This window comes from Eretmochelys imbricata, chromosome 2 (assembly GCF_965152235.1).
Source record: "Eretmochelys imbricata isolate rEreImb1 chromosome 2, rEreImb1.hap1, whole genome shotgun sequence".
Lineage (NCBI taxonomy): Eukaryota > Metazoa > Chordata > Testudines > Cheloniidae > Eretmochelys > Eretmochelys imbricata.
The window spans coordinates 269,099,753-269,108,084 of NC_135573.1; positions in this window are offsets into that span (position 1 = coordinate 269,099,753).

Below are 8,332 nucleotides of genomic sequence, written 5' to 3' on the forward strand. Positions count from 1 at the left end.
AAGCATCTTGCTCCACTCCCATTTCTGTACTAGCATTGCAAAGAGATGTGCCTTTGTGGGCTCTGTCTTGATAAAGTTCACGATTTTAATAGCAGAACTGAGAATATCAGCAAGTTCCCGATCCATGTTTCGAGTTGCAAGGGCTTCACGCTGTGTCATACAATGAATCCATGATATATGTGGAGCAATTTCAAACACTTTGGCTTTCAAGCCTGCCCTACCTCCACACATAGAAAGGAGCTCCATCCATGCAGATTCCGATGCAGGCTTCCCACTTCAACTTGTGAGAAGTTAGGAAGTTGTTTAAAATGTAAACAGTTCAGATCCAAAAAGAAAAGGAGGACTGGTGGCACCTTAGAGACTAACCAATTTATTTGAGCATAAGCTTTCGTGAGCTACAGCTCACTTCATTGATGCATCCGATGATGTAGCTGTCACCAGTCCCTTGGGAGTCACCCCTTTAGTGTGTCAGGTCCCAGGGACCTACAGTTCCACGTGGGCAGGCCTGTGGCCCCCCAGGGCCCTGAAATTGGGTCTCTGGGCTGAGCAATCCCTGTCTCTGTCTGTAGTGAGTCCAGCCCAGCCAGTGTCCTGCAGGAGGCTTGTCCTGCTCCCCTTCAGGGCGCAGTGCCCTCAGGGAGTATTTCCAGTGACACCAGGCAGCCTTTTCAAACATGGTAACAATTTATTGGTCACTGTCCCCATAGATTCTGGAGCCCTTAGGTTAGCAGAGAGACAGGGGTTAAGGTGGATTCAGACTGGCCAGCGCCAGGCCAGAACTCCCTTGAGCCATGCTGCCGTCGAAGCCATCTTGGCTCTCTCCCTGTCTCTGTCCCTGTGTCCGTAGTCCCACGTGTGCATGTGTCTCCCCAAAGGTCAGCTATGAACCCCTCTCCCCTTTGTTCTCCACCTGGGGCCTTGGCTCTGCTTCCCTGCAGAGAGGTGGGGAAAATCTCCTTCCTCCTGGCTGCTGGCCAGTGGGGTGACACACACCTCATGTTCCCTGCTCTGCCTCAAGAGCAGCTATTTAACCCGTTACACTGCATGCACAGCAATGCAAACCTCAGAGGGAAACTGAGGCACATATAGGAATCATAAAAATATTATCAAAATTCCCTCTTGGTCACACCCCTCTCCCCTGTGTTCAGGATTCTCCTTCCTTTCCTGTCCAGAATGGCTGTTCAGTGGTGCTGTGGTGCTGTTACACAGTTTATTTGTTTTTTAAGGTGTCTCATGACCTTTGGCATCAGTTGTGCACATGTCTCCCCTCGCTCAGAATGTCTGTCTCCCATGATTCCCACGGGGCGCAAGCCACAGGCTGACTCAGTCAAGATGGTTCTTTAGAGCAGGTGCATGGGAGGCTGGCCCTAATAAAGATGGCCTCTCTCTCCCCGTGTTCCCAGTGAGACTGAAGCCAGGCTGCCCTCAGGGAAGTTGGCTGCCCCTGTGCTCCAAGTCTGGAAACTGGGCAGGAAATGGAGGGTACAGGGGCTGGGAGTGTGAGAGGGAGACAGCGGAGTGCAGGGGAATATGGGATAGGGATGTAAATATGGCAGCGGGGGCCAGGTGGGGGCAGGACACAGGGGCAGATGGAGAGGACCAGACAGGCAGTTCCCTAAGGGGTTAGGGGAGAGTAAAGGGCGTCCTTTGCACAGCAATCAGAGGAGGAGATATGTGGGCTGTTCCATTTTGTAATTATGACTTGAAACACTCACATGCAAATGGAGGCCCCTGTGATAAACCTGCCGGCTCCTTACTGGGCGCCGGTAACCAGCAATACAACCTCCAGCCCGCCTGGGGCTCCGTAACCCATGGCAAAGGGAGGCCAGGTCTGCCAGAGGGCAGCAGGGACTGAGTGGATTGTTCCAACAGCTCTTCTAACACTAGCTGCTGAAGATCCTCCACAATGACGTGGGATCAGCAGGAGAGAGAGATGTAACGTCATTGCAGTTTGAACAGCACTACAATAAATCCCACAAGGATTCACACTCTGAACCCCAAAACTATGAGATCCATATTGAATCTGCAATGATCAGAACTTCTATCAGTTACCTGGGTGGGCACCCGGAAAACTATCATGATGGAGGAAAAGAAAAAAATCAAAAATACATGTCTAAGGCAACAACCAGAAACCACGAACAGAAGGAAAAAGGAAAACACTTATAGTTAAGGCCCTACTTGAATCGCGGGATGATTGTCAAATAACTGCGGCTGAGTTGTGGACAAGACATGGAAAATTGCGGAAAAATAATACTGGACCTTTATTAATTGCAGTAATGTGGGAAAAGCCAGATGAGACCTATTTGTTTAAGAAAAATGTGCTGGAACAATATAAGCACTCAAGTATTATGTTATGCCTGCTAATTTTTTTGATAACCAAACATTTTGCTACTACTGCCAGCTGCCCAGAGCTGACGGCGGGAGCCCTGCCGTGCACAGGGCTGACGGGGGGGAGCCCTGCCGTGCACGGGGCTGACGAGGGGAACCCTGCCATGCGCGGGGCTGACGGGGGGAGCCCAGCCATTTCTGCTGTTAAAATACTTTGCATTCCTTACTGCAAGAGAATGACATGTTTACAGTAGGCTACAAACACCTCTGAGCAACCCAGAGAGAAGATGTGAGCAATCATTTTAGCACAATGGTATGGGCTGGTCCTGAGGCAAGGTTCTGCCCTTTGTAGTCTTTTATTTTATTTAGAATAAATGTATGATGTGATCCTACATCACCATGGGTCCGGCTCTGGTTGCCACAGTGTCAAGCTGAACAGACGGACAGTCTCCTCTGCTACCTGCTTCAGATTTAGAGCCTCTCGGAGCACAGGAAGACCATGGAGAGTGACACACACACACACAAGTACCACGTCTAGTCTGTATTACACGTTTTCTTAGGGTCACAAGCAAGATTATATTTACCCAAATGTGATCGGGGTCCTAGTGGGGAGCCAGCTGTGGTCACTCAATTAGGGTGAACAGCAAAGAATGGGGCAGCCAAACCCAAAAAGCTGGTGGATATTCTAATACTTAGATTTACCAAGACAGCATAAAACAGCTTCTTTATTACAAAAAGAAAAGGAGTACTTGTGGCACCTTAGAGACTAACCAATTTATTTGAGCATAAGCTTTCGTGAGCTGCAGCTCACTTCATCGGATGCATAAAGTAGAAAGTACAGTGACGAGATTTTATATATACACACAGACCGTGAAAAAAACTTACATTGTAAGGAGAGTTATCACTTAAGATGACCTATTACCAGCAGGAGAGTGGGGTGAGGGGAGAGAAAATCTTTTGAAGTGATAATCAAGGTGGGCCATTTCCAGCACATTTCCAGGAGTTAACAAGAACGTCTGAGGAACAGTGGGGGGGGGCGGGGAGGGGGAGGAAGGAAGGAATAAACAAGGGGAAATAGCTTCACTTAGTATAATGACTCAACCACTCCCAGTCTCTATTCAAGCCTAAGTTAATTGTATCCAATTTGCAAATTAATTCCAATTCAGCAGTCTCTCGTTGGAGTCTGTTTTCAAAGTTTTTTTGTTGAAGGATCGTCACTTTGAGGTCACAAATCGAGTGACTAGAGAGATTGAAGTGTTCTCCGACTGGTTTTTGAATGTTATAATTCTTGACATCTGATTTGTGTCCATTTATTCTTTTATGTAGAGACTGTCCAGTTTGGCCAATGTAAATGGCAGAGGGGCATTGCTGGCACATGATGGCATATATCACATTGGTAGATGTGCAGGTGAACGAGCCTCTGATAATGTGGCTGATGTGATTAGGCCCTATGATGGTGTCCCCTGAATAGATATGTGGACACAGTTGGCAACGGGCTTTGTTGCAAGGATAGGTTCCTGGGTTAGTGGTTCTGTTGTGTGGTGTGTGGCTGCTGGTGAGTATTTGTTTCAGGTTGGGGGGCTGTCTATAGTCAAGGACTGCCCTGTCTCCCAAGATTTTGAGAGTGATGGGTCGTCCTTCAGGATAGGTTGTAGATCCTTGATAATGCGTTGGAGAGGTTTTAGTTGGGGGCTGAAGGTGACGGCTAGTGTCGTTCTGTTATTTTTTTTGTTGGGCCTGACCTGTAGTAGGTGACTTCTGGGTACTCTTCTGGCTCTGTCAATCTGTTTCTTCACTTCAGCAGGTGGGTATTGTAGTTGTAAGAATGCTTGATAGAGATCTTGTAGGTGTTTGTCTCTGTCTGAGGGGTTGGTTGGCAAATTCGGTTGTATCTTAGAGCTTGGCTGTAGACGATGGATCGTGTGGTGTGGTCTGGGTGAAAGCTGGAGGCATGTAGGTAGGAATAGCGGTCAGTAGGTTTCCGGTATAGGGTGGTGTTTATGTGACCATCGCTTATTAGCACTGTAGTGTCCAGGAAGTGGATCTCTTGTGTGGACTGGTCCAGGCTGAGGTTGATGGTGGGATGGAAATTGTTGAAATCATGGTGGAATTCCTCAAGGGCTTCTTTTCCATGGGTCCAGATGATGAAGATGTCATCAATGTAGTGCAAGTAGAGCAGGGGCATTAGGGGACGAGAGCTGAGGAAGTGTTGTTCTAAGTCAGCCATAAAAATGTGAGTGGTTGAGTCATTATACTAAGTGAAGCTATTTCCCCTTGTTTATTCCTCCCCCCTCCAGCCCCCCACTGTTCCTCAGACTTGTTAACTCCTGGAAATGTGCTGGAAATGGCCCACCTTGATTATCACTTCAAAAGGTTTTCTTTCCCCCCACCCCACTCTCCTGCTGGTAATAGGTCATCTTAAGTGATCACTCTCCTTACAATGTAAGTTTTTTTCACGGTCTGTGTGTATATATAAAATCTCATCACTGTACTTTCCACTTTATGCATCCGATGAAGTGAGCTGTAGCTCACGAAAGCTTATGCTCAAATAAATTGGTTAGTCTCTAAGGTGCCACAAGTACTCCTTTTCTTTTTGTGAATACAGACTAACACAGCCGCTACTCTGAAACCCTTCTTTATTACCTTACTGGTTATTCAGGTGTCCAAAGAACACAGTTCCCTTAAAGTGATCCAGCCTCAGGCCCCCATCCAGGTACCCATGTCAAATAGGATGAAAATTTCTGTAAATCTTATTTCATCATAGAAAAGAACAGGTTCTACCAACCCCAAAGGATCGGACCCATCACCTCCCAGGTTAACGAATGTTCCAGATCTTACCCAAATACACGCCACAGCCAATTCTTATTAACTAAACTAAAATTTATTAAAAAACAAAAGAGAGAGAGAGTATGGTTAAAAGATTAATATACAGACAAAGATGAGTTCAATCCATTGAGGTGCAGATTCATAGCAGAGATGGTGAGCTTTGTAGTTGCAAAGAGTTCCTTTAGAATTCAGTTCATACGTCATAGTCCAGTGTCCAAATCTCACATTCAGGGGGTACCAGCATAACTGGGACCTCAGTCTTGCGACTTAAACTTCCCCCGATGAAGCCAAAACAGATCTGAGATGACAGAATCAGGACCCACAGATCTTTTATAAAAAGGAAAGGAGGACTTGTGGCACCTCAGAGACTAACCAATTTATTTGAGTGTAGTCTGTAAGGTGCCACAAGTACTCCTTTTCTTTTTGCGAATACAGACTAACACGGCTGTTACTCTGAAACAGATCTTTTATACAATTTCATGTCCTCTTTGACAAGTTGGGATTTCCTCAGGGAACAAAAGGTAATTAGGATGACTTTGAAGGAGGTCCATCACTGGTACTCAGCTGTACGAATTAACATAAGGCCATTTGCTTATTCCTCCACCATTCAAAGTACATTTCAAAGAGAGATGAATGCCGAGATATCCCGTGTTTACAATTCATTTTAATGATAGGATGTTCTTTTGATCTCTGAACTATCAGAATACAGCATAGGCAGGGACTGTTGCTTACATTGTCCACCCTATTCATACCTATTTAAATACACAAAACACCAACATTATCTCTCCACGTCTTTTGAGGGTTATTTATTTTGCAGGATGTTTAACCCCTTCTAGCTATTTCCCCATGTTTATTTCCTCCCCCGCCCACACTGTTCCTCACACGTTCTTGTCAACTGCTGGAAATGGCCCACCTTGATTATCACTACAAAAGGTTCCCCCCCCCTCCTTCTGGTAATAGCTCACTTTACCTGATCACTTTCGTTACAGTGTGTATGGTAACACCCATTGTTTCATGTTCTCTGTGTATATAAATCTCCCCACTGTATTTTCCACTGCATGCATCCGATGAAGTGAGCTGTAGCTCACTTATTGCTTATGCTCAAATAAACTGGTTAGTCTCTAAGGTGCCACAAGTACTCCTTTTCTTTTTGCAGATACAGACTAATACGGCTGCTACTCTGAAACCTTTCTAGCTATGCGACACACCAAGCATATATAAATCCTACAAATACCCATGCCCAAGTTATAAATATAGTCATACTCACATCCTTAAAGATATTCTTAGAGTCTGATGGATTCCTCACCAACTGAACATCAGTAGAGGGATGGCTCCTGCTGGGAATTTTCCCTTGACTACTCCCAATTTTACTCAGTCTGGGAACCCTCGTTTATATTGTAATTTTGACTACATCTGACACACTTCCTTATGCACGAAGGTGTCAACCCTCCTTTTTCCTTATCTGTATTTCCACACCCCATAAATATTGGGGGTACCCTATTTTTCACAGGTTGTCTGTAGTTCCTCTTATTTTCATTAGCATCTATACACAACATGTACTCTGCGGTCAGGACACGTGTTGTAAATGATGTTACAATAAGGTATCTTGTGATCTTGAACAGTACATTGCAGCTGATTTTCTGCCACATCACCTGTTGGCACATCTTTCCAGTAGTCTTGTGATCTTACTGGCATAGGGTCAATCTTTGGTCACTTAGCCCTGGTCTACACGAGGACTTTAGGTCGAATTTAGCAGCGTTAAATCAATGTAAACCTGCACCCGTCCACACGATGAAGCCCTTTATTTCGACTTAAAGGGCTCTTAAAATCGATTTCCTTACTCCACCCCTGACAAGTGGATTAGCGCTTAAATCGGCCTTGCCGGGTCGAATTTGGGGTACTGTGGACACAATTCGACGGTATTGGCCTCCGGGAGCTACCCCAGAGTGCTCCATTGTGACTGCTCTGGACAGCACTCTCAACTCAGATGCACGATTGTTTGCCTTTGCTCTGACGCAGGGAGGGGCAACTGACGACACAGCTTACAGGGTTGGCTTACAGGGAATTAAAATCAACAAAGGGGGTGGCTTTACATCAAGGAGTAATTTCAGGCAGGACTTCATGGAGGGTTCCAATAAGAAATGGTGCACCTAAGTTATTGTTCTTATTGGAACAAGGAGATTAGTCTGGCCTCTGATTGATACATGGCTAGATTTACCTCGCTGCACCTTCTCTGTGAGTGACTGCAGTGTGACCTAGAGGAATGAGTCCCCTAGATGGGGGGTGGGAGGGCTTTTGCAAATGAGTACAAAACAGATCTGGTCTATTTCTTGTTTTGATCCACTCCATCTATCTTTTACATCTTTGGCTGGCAGCAGACGGTGCAGAAGGACTGCTAGCCATCCTCATCTCTTGCCTGCTCGGCAGAAGATGGTACAATAGGACTGCTAGCCATCCTCATCTCTTGCCTGCCCGGCAGAAGATGGTACAATAGGACTGCTAGCCATCCTCATCTCTTGCCTGCCCGGCAGAAGATGATGCAAGAGGACTGCTAGCAATCCGTATCACCTGCCTGCTCACCATAAGATGGTTCAATAGGACCGACTGCAGGACTAAAGAGAATGACCTGATCAAGTCACTCCAAATTTAGTCCCTGCGCCTATGTCTGCCCAGGCGCTCCTGATCGACCTCACACAGGCCACCAGGAGCACCTCGGACATGACGATGACGGCTACCAGTCCAATTGCACCGTCTGCTGCCACAAGGCAATGGGTTGCTGCTGCTGTATAGCAATGCAGTACCGCGTCTGCCAGCGCCCAGGAGACATACGGTGACCGTGAGCTGAGCGGGCTCCATGCTTGCCGTGGTATGGCGTCTGCACAGGTAACTCAGGAAAAAAGGCGCGAAACGATTGTCTGCCCTTGCTTTCCCGGAGGGAGGGAGGGAACGGGGGCCTGACGACATGTACCCAGAACCACCCGCGACAATGTTTTAGCCCCATCAGGCATTGGGATCTCAACCCAGAATTCCAATGGGCAGCGGAGACTGCGGGAACTGCGGGAAAGCGACCCACAGTGCAACGCTCCGGCAGTCGACGCTGGCCTTGGTCCTGTGGAAGCGCTCCGCCGAGTTACTGCACTTAGAGCATTTTCTGTGGGGACACTCACACTCGAATATA